This window comes from Macaca fascicularis, chromosome 5 (assembly GCF_037993035.2).
Source record: "Macaca fascicularis isolate 582-1 chromosome 5, T2T-MFA8v1.1".
NCBI lineage: Eukaryota > Metazoa > Chordata > Mammalia > Primates > Cercopithecidae > Macaca > Macaca fascicularis.
In genome coordinates, this window is record NC_088379.1 from 109,431,862 (window position 1) to 109,444,234 (window position 12,373).

A 12,373-nucleotide genomic window follows, 5' to 3' on the forward strand; every position below is an offset into this window, starting at 1 on the left:
AAAAAGAATCACAATACAACAAACAGCTATGTACTCATCAGTCAATTAGGAAATGAACATCATCATTTACTTGGTACCCTTTACCAATCCCATCCATAGCTCTTCCTTTTCAGATTAATCATTTATCTAATTTTTCTGTTTATCACTATAATATTTTAAAAATAATTTTATTTGTATTTTTAAACAAGATACTGATTATTGGTGGATATTTTTGAATTTTGTATTGATGAAATCATCATATACTTCTGAAAGTTGTATATTTCTACTCAACATAAAATTCTGGAAATTCACTTATGTTCCTCCACATAATTTATTCATTTTTTTCTACTGTATGATATTACAGTATCTCATTATTAGACTAATTATATGGTTTGGCTGTGTCCCCACCCAAATCTCATCTTGAATTGTAGTTCCCATAATCTCCACATGTCATGGGAGGGATGTGGTGTGAGGTAATAGAATCATGAAAATGCCTCATGATTCTCTCCTGCCACTGTGTGAAGAAGGACATGGTTGCTTCCCCTTCCACCATGACTGTAAGTTTCCTGAGGCATCCCCAGCCATGCTGTGCTGTGATCAATTAAACCTCTTTCCGTTATAAATTACCCAGTCATGCGTATGTCTTTGTTAGCAGCATTAGAATGGACTAATACAACCCTAATTTATTTCTGCATTATGTTGTTGATGGATTTGTGGTTTGTTTCTTGGATTTTGATATTAAAAAAAATTTGCTTCCCTATCTTGGTGAATTTGTATAAGAATTTGCTACCATATATATCTACAAGTAGAATTACTTGTCTCATTGAGTATAAATATTTCCAGGTAATTAGAATTTTTTTTAAAAGGTTGAATCAAACTTCCATAGAAGTAAACAATAGATACAATTTCTCCAAACATTTCTCAATAGTTTATATTATGAGACTTTTTAATGTGTGCCAAACGCTTGTTTGTGAAATGATATCACAATTTATTTTGTTAATGCTTACATGCTATTATACATTTATTGGCCATTTGGGCATTATTTATCTTTGATAGTTTTATTAAAATCTCTTTATTAGTTTTTGTATTTGTGTTTGTTTATATTGATTTACAGGGACTCTTTATATTTTCTTAATTCTAATCCTTATTAGTTGCCTGTATTACAGATAACATCTCTCACCTGCTGTGTTCAGTTTTTACTTATTTTATAGTGTCTTTGTTTTAAAAGGTCTTATTTTAATGCGTAGAATAGTATAACTGTTCATTTGTAATTGTTCTTGGATCTCCTTTATGAAATTCTTTTTAAAAATGAGGTCTTGATTTCATCTTACAAATTTAGGTCTTTACTATATCAGGAATTTATTTTTATGTACTGTGTATGGTAAGATATCTAATTTCATTTTTATTCCATATATGATGACAATGATCCTGGGGGCATTTATTAATAGCTAAATAAGTAAGTAATTACTTTTATTTGTGATCTAATGTAACAGCTCTACAATAAATCAAAATGCAACAAATGTTGCATGGCTTAGTCATTAAACATCAAGAAACCATACAGGCCATTAAGTCAGTCCATATATAGTTAGTGCTTAGGTTTCTTTGGTTCAAGCTAATATTTGAAGGCAGTATTTTAAATTCATTTTTTCCCCTCTGGGATTTCAGAAAAATAACAAATTCATCTATTCTGTATGTGTGCTTCAAGAAAATAGTCATTTGTTTCTAGTAACTTGTGATTTACTCTCCCATTCAAATTCAAGCATTTATTTACCACCATCTATATCAAACACTATATTATACTGTTCAGATATTACAGTAAATAATATTCCTGACCCTGGATATCATTAGCCTTTGATTTAACAGGAAAAATGGCCACTGAATGAGTTGATATAATGGCAATGAAAATAGTGAAAAAGAGATGTACACAGTGCTACCAAAGTATATGTCAAAGTGGCATCAGTATTTTATATACTCATAAGTGTGGGGAATTTGAGAAAACCTATCTTGGCCCTTTTAGAAAACCTTCCCAGTTGCCTGAATAACATGGCAATGTTGTACTAGACTGTGATTTCTCCTATAAGAAAAATATTACTGCTATAAATATACATGCTAATTTTCCCCCTTACCATAAAGCCATATTGTGAGGAAGTTGAGGCCTCATGCAGACGTCACATGTGAAAAATCTCAGCCGGCCACGTGAAACCCAACAACAGCCAGCATAAATTGCCAGACATGCGAGTGAGTAGACCTCCAGTTGATTCCAGTTCCAGGTTGTCAAGTCAATGTAGGCTTTTTGGTCTTTCTAGCCATATCTGCTAGGTATTGTCCAAATTCTTTATTCTCAAAATCCATGATAATAAAATAATTGTTTTAGACTACTAAATTTTGAAGTGTTTTGTTATACAGCAATTGTAATTTGAGTGATTCTAAATTATATAATGAGCTTTGGAGAGAAGGGGATATATATTGTAATTCTTTTATTCTTACATAGTCCACTAAAGCAAATAAGGGAGAAAAACTGCACTAAAATCTCATTAGTCCCTCTCTCAACCAAAGAGGAGCTCCATATCTTTGTTCATGGCTTTCTAATTCAGGAGCTCCAATGATTTACAACCATTGCCCAAACGGAGTCTTTAAATATGACCAATCCATAGTAACTCCTGCTTGATGGGAATAAAAAATTATAAACATCCCACCTTACTTTATCATCTACCCTCTTCAAAGTTATTAGACAAATTAATTTTCAAGATTCAAGTCAAGACCTAGAAGGGGGAGAAGTTCCTTAAATCCTCTAACTTAAGTCAATAGTCTAACCCATTTCCACATTATTTCTAAAATTAGAGTTTGATGCTCAAATCCAATTATACTGGAGTGTGTTTTGGTTTTATTTGGCACTCATTACCTTGTGCTTTCAATTCTCTTGAGGCCTCCTTTGAGGGAAGGAGGGTGAGTATTAGTTAAATGGGCCCTCATAGGTCTGTTAATCAAATGCAACTTACTATTTCTAACTTCACCACTATTTCAGAGTAAGCAGAGAGGACCCATTAACTTCTAATTGTAGACTTTATATAATACTAGTTAGTTGCTCATCAACTACCAAAGTTTATTATTTGGAAAAAGCTGGTAACTATAATTATGGTAAAGACAATAGCATCTAGAATTTATTGAGAACTTTCCATGTGCCAGCCTTTTTCAAAACCACCTTGCATATGTTCTGTCTTCTGATAGCTCCATCACAAGTATGAGGTAAGCATGAGATAATACTTTAAAGAGCATATTTTTATTTTGGGGCATGAGAAAACTAAGAAACAGTAATTTGTTTTAGGACACACAGCTTGTGAGCAGCAGTACCAGAATAAATCTAAGCTATCTGATTAGAAGTAATTACTTCCTCACCTACATTCTCCTGAAACTGAAAGTATATTGGGAATTATTGATTTTGTTGCTGTTGTTCAAAGATTATTTCCATGTTCAAGCACATTCATGGTGACCAGTTTCTTACTCTGTTGGAGGATTAAATCTGGGTGTAAAAACTATTTTCATTTAGCAAGTACTTTTATTATTGAAAACTCAGCTTTAAGGTTTTCAGTACAAAGCATACACAGGGTTTGCTGAGGTCACATAAAGGATTTTGCTTGGCCAAATATGAAACCAATTTGTTTATTGTAAACTCAATTTTTTAGTTCGTTGGTTGATTATCTCTTGTAATGGATCAGCTGGTATTTCACTTCACAGATGTTTGGACTTTTGATTGATCCAGAAAAAAAGATTTAACCTCAGAATGAACATCATATTTATTCATAGAATAGAATTGATGGAATTTAGTCACAGAACACAAGTGAAGTGAATTACATGAGACAGGAGATAACTATATCAAATACATTGCCATTTCCTGCAATAATACTGTAAGTTCTATAGCGACAAAAAAACACATTGGATGATCACATTTTTTTTTCAACTGTAAATATTGCTGCATGCTGTTGACCACTGGTTAGACACACTGCTTTATGACATGTAGTTATTTTTTCTGTCTCACAGTTAATTTAAAGTTGTCTTTGGGAATTAAATAATGTTGTGTCAGAGACCTTGAGAAGGTTTAGCATTTTTCCCTGCTACATAGAAATATTTATAAGTTTTTCTGTCTTTTTTGATTATTTGTATTTATAATAAACTTATTTGTTAATGCATAATATGGATTCCAGAAAAATTTGAGAAATGATTATTCCATATACAATTAAATGAAGAGCAACTGTTAGTGGAATGTTTTCATTACAAATCATATAAATTTAAGGGCTTTGTAGACACTTCAAGAAACAAAATTTTAAAATTATGTAAAAATGTTCAAGTACAAAGTTTCAAAATAATATTGATATCTATTCTCATAACAGAAAGAAAGATTGCACAATTATATGTCTCTTAGATAGTGAGGAATTGGCTTGTATTATCTTCAGTTTGAAGGCTACAACAATGTAAAAAGTTAGGATTCATAAATAGAATGATATTACTACTTTAAATACTACCAGAGATGCAATAAATGGAGATATTGAATGTTAATAATTGTGAAGTTTCAGCAAAAACATTCGATTAAATAACTAATTTTAACTAGGCTCCTCTGTTCCCATCTTCTCTTGAACTGATAATAAGGCTAGTATATGATGTTGAGTTCAAGCTGGGAGAAAGAGACAGAAATGATTGCATTCTTTGGCATACATGTAAAATTTGTCTTAGTTTTTAAATGGAAAGTTTTATTTGACTTCTATTTGGAAAATTAAAACAGACAAATGTCTTCCATCAGTCTTTTCCATTTTCTTCTGACTCCAATGCAACTATTTAAAAAATGTTCTCTGACCTATCTTTTTTTATCCACTTGCATTATTTCATGCCTTTCTTCTCTCACCCCACTTGTCTTCATAATGCATAACTTTACTGACTTTTGAAAGTAGTGCATTGTAATAACGTATTTCAAGTACTTTTTATATATGTTACTATAAAAAGGGGAGAGAATAATTATTTTTAGTATTGAATGTGGACCAATAGACTGAACGCAAAAAATAACTTTCAATCATTATAGATAACTGGTGGGGAAAAAAAGATTTCAGGGCAGTGAAAGGATTCTGAATTGTAGACTGGGTAATGTGTTTCTGGCCCTCTGGTATAAAAATATTGCTCTATAGTGAGTAAGAAAAATAATATACTGTTGTTATAATGAATCATAAGTTAAAGAACTTAAAGTTTTAATGATGGTCTGGTTAATTCTTCATTATAAATGGCTAAATTAGAAACTTTATCATTATTTCCAACTAATAGGAAGTTACTGGCAAAATTACTCCCCTTTTACAGGTAGTGAAAACAATTTAAGTAACTACAATGCTCTGACAGTGGAAGTTCTTCAAATTATAGATTTTGTGATTGTCGAAACAAATAGCAAGATTTTATTTTTTTCAGAAGAGTCAAAATTCCAAATGACAATAATGGAGAAGTTAGCTTTGTGCAATTGGATTGGTCCAATTTGAGTCTCACATGCATTCATTCATTGAAGAATTGCATTCATTCAGCTGATATTCATTAAATATCTCCTGTGTCATATAGTGAAGATACAATGATGGACAAAACATAGCAATGTCTACACTTCTGAAATAATGAAGACCAGCACCAAGCAGGTTATCACAACTTTAGGATTATCACAATTATGCATGCAAAATTGAATGAGAGGGTAGTCTGACATCCATAGCACTTTAAAAAGAAGTTACATAGTATCGCAACTCTTGGCAAAGATTCTAGGGAATTATTCTAAAGCTTTTTTAAGAAAAGTACAGAATATTTTAAATTTTATGCTATTAAAGTGTTACAAGGAGTGTCAGAAATATACATAAAACATGAATTGACATTATCATAAACTTGTTAATACATACCGGCAAAAATTATTTCTAAAAGATACTTCATAAAATGTATTAGCAATTTTCAGTTGATTTCAAAATCATTCTGTTCATCCTAAAGAGGCTCTTGGATGCTAGAAAAGTTTCCATTTGTATTTTATTCCAAGGGTTTTACTTTGCTTCTATGCAATGGAGTTTATAAATTATGCCTTATAATATTTCACATTTGATAATTTGAGAGAGAGTTTATGTGGCAGATGGTAGTACACAGAGTTAGTCACTAAATTGTTTTTAAAAGTACCATTATCCTAGGAGTTGAAAAGTCTAATAGATTAGTACTGTTCAAATTATGATGCACGATGTATTAATATCCTTGACATTTGTTAGAAAATGCTTTTTCAATAAAGGAAGTCACTAATAGCTGCCCACCCACCGTCAAATAAACCAACCTTTTTTAGTAACAGAAGAACATATTTTATTGCAGCAATAATATGATTAGCCAAAACTCATTTTCCGGCCTTACATAACCTAGAATAAGTTGTCAGTTCTGATCTGGTCAATAAAACCTTAGGGGAAGTCTTACGACTTCAGAAAAAGGCATTTCCTTATTCTTTTTGCTTGGAATTCAGATAGGAGGGGCTGACTAGCCAGTTTTTAAAATTATTTGTATAAATTTAAAAAGTACAAATGCACTTTTTGTTACATGGAGTGTAGTGGCGAAGTCTGGGCTTTTAATGTAACCATCATGTAAATAATGTACATTGTACCCATTATAAGTAAAGATGATCATAAGAGCAGTGGAGCAGAATTTAGAATGAATCTAGGAAATTGATAATTTGTGAACCTATGCAAGTCGCTATAGATGGGACCTTTTGTTTCCAAACAATATTTATTAAGCCACTGTATTTGGGTATCTGTTGAATACAGCAGAACTCAAGCAATGACCAAATGAAGAGTTTTGTTACTGTAATAACCTAAAATATGTTAACCTTTAGTGGTTCTCAAAGAGACTTTTGGCCAAATAATCATTTTTTTTTTTTTAAGAATAATGATTAACATATTAATAGATGACAGTAAAACCAATTTCTAAAAACGTATGACATTATCATGATTTTGTTTGATTTCAATGCTTATGTTCTTCCTTTTTCAAAGGCTTTGTTAAAGAATAATTCATATTTTAAAAATTGCACATATTTAATGTGTACAGTTTGATGACTTTGGACATATTTGTGACACCATCACCACAACCAAGGTAATAGACATGTGCAACATCTCTCAAAGTTTCCTTGTGTCCATTTATTTATTTAGTTAGTTTGTTTTGGGTGTGTATGTGTGGGTGTATGTATGTAGTAAGAATACCTAAGATCTACCCTCTTAAATTTTGAAGTGGCCGATATCATATTGTTAACTATAGGCAGAATGTTATACAGGTCTTCAGAAATTACTCATCTAGCACAACTGAACTTTATGCCTATTGAACACCCCACTATTTCCTCCACTCTTAAACTATTGTTGACCACTGTTATATTTTTTGCTTCTGTAAGTTTGGCTACTATAGATATCACATATAAGTGGAATCATGCAGTATCTGTCCTTTTGTGACTGGTTTATTTCACTTATTATAATGTTCCTCAGGTCTATTCATGTTGTAATGTTTTTGAAGCTGAATATTATTTCATTGTGTGTGTATACCTCATTATCTTTATCCATTCACCTGTTGATAGACACTGGATTGTGTTTATGTCTTGACCATTGTGAATAATGTTGCAATGAACAAGGTAGTGTGAACTCTCTTGGAGATTTTTATTTCAATTATTTTGGATATATACCAAGAAGTAGGACTGCTGGATATTATGGTAGTTCTATTTTTAATTTTATGAGGAGCCTCCATACTCTTTTCTAAAGCTACTGGAAGAGATTTTATTCCCATCAACAGGGTTCAAGAGTTCCAATTTCTCCACATCCTCACTGACACTGATTTTTTTGGTTTGTTAGTAGTTATCTTGACAGGTGTGAGGTGATACCTCATTGTAGTTTTGATTTGCATTTCCTTGATAATTAATGATGTTGGGCATATTTTCATATATATAGATATGAAATATCTTATATAATATATATCTATATATAGATCTCTCTCTCTCTCTCTCTCTCTCTCTCTCTCTCTATATATATATATATATATATATCTGTTGGCTATTTGTACGTCTTCTTTGAAGGAAAGTCTGCTCAAGTTCTTCATCCATTGTTTAATTTTTTTTTCTGTTATGTTATAGGTGTTCCTTATATATTTGGGGAGTTAACTCCTTATAAGTGGTTTGGTTTGCTTTAAGTTGATTTTCCATATGGTAAGAGATAGAGGATCAGTTTCATTCTTCACATGGCAGTTCAATTCTCCCAGCATCATTTATTGAATAGTAGGTCTTTACTCCAGTTTATATTTTTGTCGACTTTGTCAAAGATCATTTGGCTGTAGATATGTTGCTTGATTTCTGGGTTCTCTATTCTGTTCCATTAATCTCTATGTCTACTTTAATACCAATATTATGCTGTTTTGGTTACTATACCATTGTAGTATAGTTTGGATTCAGGTAATGTTATGCTTCCAGTTTTGTTATTTTTGCTTGAGATTGATTTGTTTATGTGTGGCCTTTTTTGGTTCCATATGAATTTTAGGGTTTTTTTTTTCTAGTCTTTGAAAAATTCTTTGTATTTTTTATGAATTGCATTAAATCTGTAGATATGATGATCAGTTTGGTCACTTTAACAATATTGATTCTTCCAATCTATGAGCATGGGATATTTTTCCATTGGCTTGTGTCATCTGCAATTTCTTCTGTGTTTTGTAGTTTTCCTTGTAGAGATCTTTCACCTCCTTGATACTATATATTCCTAGTATTTTATTTTTTGTAACTATTTTAAATGGAATTGAATTCTTGATTTGGTTCTCAGTTTGATTGTTACTGGTGTATGGAAATGTTAAATTTTGTAAATCAAGTAAACTTGAAAGTTTACTGAATTCATTTATGAAATATAGGAGTTTTTTGGAGGATTTGTTATGGTTTTCTAGGTATAAGATCATATCATCCTTGAACACAGATAATTTTACTCTTTCTTTTCCAATATGAATATCTTTTATTTGTTTAACCTGCCTGATTGCTCTGGCTGGGGCTTTCAGTACTATGTTGAATAGGAATGGTGAAGCTGAGCATTCTTGTCTTATTCCAATTTTTAGCGGCAATTTCTTCAATTATTCCTTATTCCCTACTGGCTGTGAGTTTGTTGTATATGACTTTTGTTATTTTGAGGTGTTTTCCTTCAGTGCCTAGTTTGTTGAGGGCTTTTATCATGAGAAGATGCCAAATGTTATCATTGACTTTTTCCATATCAATATGATCAATATGGTTTTTGTTTTTAATTATGTTATGAATCACATTTATTAATTTCCATGTGTTAAGCTATCTTTGCATGCCTGGAATAAAACCCACTGGTTTGTGGTGTATTATCTTTTTGATGTACTGTTGGGTTTGGTTTGCTAGTATTTCTTTGAGGATTTTTGCATCTGTGTTAATGGGGAATGCTGGTCTATAGTTTATAAATTTGTTTTGTCCTTGTCTAGCTTTAGTCTCAGGGTGATACGGGCTTTGTAGATTAAGTTAGAGAGGGTTCTTTCCTCCTCAGTTTTTTGGAATGATTGGTATCAATTCTTTCTTGTACATTGGTAGAATTTAACTGTGACTCCATCTAACCCTGTTTCGTCATTGTTGTTGTTGTTGGGAGGTTTTTTAAAATTATTGAGTCAATCACGCTACTCAATACTGGTCTGTTCAGAATTTCTATTTCTTCCTAGTTCAATCTTGGGAAGTTATATGTTTCCATGAATTTATCCATATCCTCTAGGTTTTCTGGTTTGTGAGTGTATAGTTGTTTTAGTAGTCTTTGATGTTTTTGTATTTTTGTGGTATCATCTGTAATGTCTCTAGGTTTATTTATCCATATCCTCTAGGTTTTCTGGTTTGTGAGTGTATAGTTGTTTTAGTAGTCTTTGATGTTTTTGTATTTTTGTGGTATCATCTGTAATGTCTCTTTTGTCATTTCTAATTGTGTTTTTTTGTGTCTTCCCTTTTTTCTTGGTTAGTCTAGTTAGCAGTTCATCAATTTTGCTTTTATTTTTAAAGAACCAACTTTTTATTTCATTGATACTTTGTATTATTCTTTTGTTCTCAATTTCATTTAGTTCTGCTCTGATCATTGTTATTATTTTTTTACAGATTTGAGTTTGGTCTTTTTTTTCTAGTTGGAGTGTCACATTAGGTTGCTAATCTGTGATCTTTCTATTATTTTGATGTAGGCATTTAACATTATAAACTTCCTTCTTAGCACTGCTTTTGCTGTACCCATTTGTATACCCAGTATACAAATCACTGTGTCAACATACCCAGTGATTTGGGTATGTTGTGTTTCCATTCTCATTCATTTCAAAAAATGTTTTAATTTCTATCTTAATTTCTTAATTGATCATTCTATGATCACTCAGGAGCATGTTGTTAATTTCCATGTATTTGTATAGTTTCTGAAGTCCCCTTGGAATTGATTTCTAGTTTTATTCTACTGAATTTGATTTATTATTATTATTTTTTTATACTTTATGTTCTGGGGTACATGTGCACAACATGCAGGTTTGTTACATATGCATACATGAGCCATGTTGGTGTGCTGCACCCATTAAGTCATCATTTACATTAGGTGTATCTCCTAATGCTATCCCTCCTCCCTCCCCCAACCCCACAACAGGCCCCAGTGTGTGATGTTCCCCTTCCTGTGTCCAAGTGTTCTCATTGTTCAATTCCCACCTATGAGTGAGAACATGCAGTGTTTGGTTTTCTGTTCTTGTGATAGTTTGCTGAGAATGATGGCTTCCAGCTGCACTGATGTCCCTACAAAGGACATAAACTCATCCTTTTTTATGGCTGCATAGTATTCCATGGTGTATATGTGCCACATTTTCTTAATCCAGTCTGTCATTGATAGACATTTGGGTTGGTTCCAAGTCTTTGCTATTGTGAATAGTGCCGCAATAAACATACATGTACATGTGTCTTTATAGCAGCATGATTTATAATCCTTTGGGTATATACCCAGTAATGGAATGGCTGGGTCAAATGGTATTTCTAGTTCTAGATCCTTGTGGAATCGCCACACTGTTTTCCACAATGGTTGAACTAGTTTACAGTCCCACCAACAGTGTAAAAGTGTTCCTATTTCTCCACATCCTCTCCAGCACCTGTTGTTTCCTGATTTTTTAATGATTGCCATTCTAACTGGGGTGAGATGGTATCTCATTGTGGTTTTGTTTTGCATTTCTCTGATGGCCAGTGATGATGAGCATTTTTTCATGTGTCTGTTGTCTGCATAAATGTCTTCTTTTGAGAAGTGTCTGTTCATATCGTTTGCCCACTTTTTGATGGGGTTCTTTGTTTTTTTTTTTCTTGTAAATTTGTTTGAGTTCTTTGTAGGTTCTGGATATTAGCCCTTTGTCAGATAAGTAGATTGCAAAAACATTCTCCCATTCTGTAGGTTTCCTGTTCACTCTGAGGGTGGTTTCTTTTGCTGTGCAGAAGCTCTTTAGTTTAATTAGATCCCATTGGTCAATTTTGGCTTTTGTTGCCATTGCTTTTGGTGTTTTAGACATGACATCTTTGCCCATGCCTGTGTCCTGAATGGTATTGCCTAGGTTTTCTTCTAGGGTTTTTATGGTTTTAGGTCTAACATTTAAGTCTCTAATCCATCTTGAATTAATTTTTGTATAAGGTGTAAGGAAGGGATCCAGTTTCAGCTTTCTACTTATGGCTAGCCAGTTTTCCCAGCACCGTTTATTAAATAGGGAATCCTTTCCCCATTTCTTGTTTTTGCCAGGTTTGTAAAAAATCAGATGGTTGTAGATGTGTGGTATTATTTCTGAGGCCTCTGTTCTGTTCCCTTGGTCTATATCTCTGTTTTGGTACCAGTACCATGCTGTTTTGGTTACTGTAGCCTTTTACTATAGCTTGAAGTCAGGTAGTGTGATGCCTCCAGCTTTGTTCTTTTGGCTTTGGATGATCTTGGCAATGCGGGGTCTTTTTTGGTTCCATATGAGCTTTAAAGTCGTTTTTTCCAATTCTGTGAAGAAAGTCATTGGTAGCTTAATGGGGATGGCGTTGAATCTACAAATTACCTTGGGCAGTATGGCCATTTTCACGATATTGATTCTTCCTATGAAGCATGGAATGTTCTTCCATTTGTTTCTGTCCTCTTTTATTTCATTGAGCAGTGGTTTGTAGTTCTCCTTGAAGAGGTCCTTCACATCTTTTTAAAAATTTGCTGAGACTTGTTTCGTGACCTTACATATTGTCTATCTAACACATCAATGTTTCATGTGCTGATGGACAAAAACATAAAATCTGTGGTTCCTGGGTGTGGTAGGTACTTAGATTAGGGATATATATAGAGAAACATTAAATAAGATAATTTAAATTAGACTT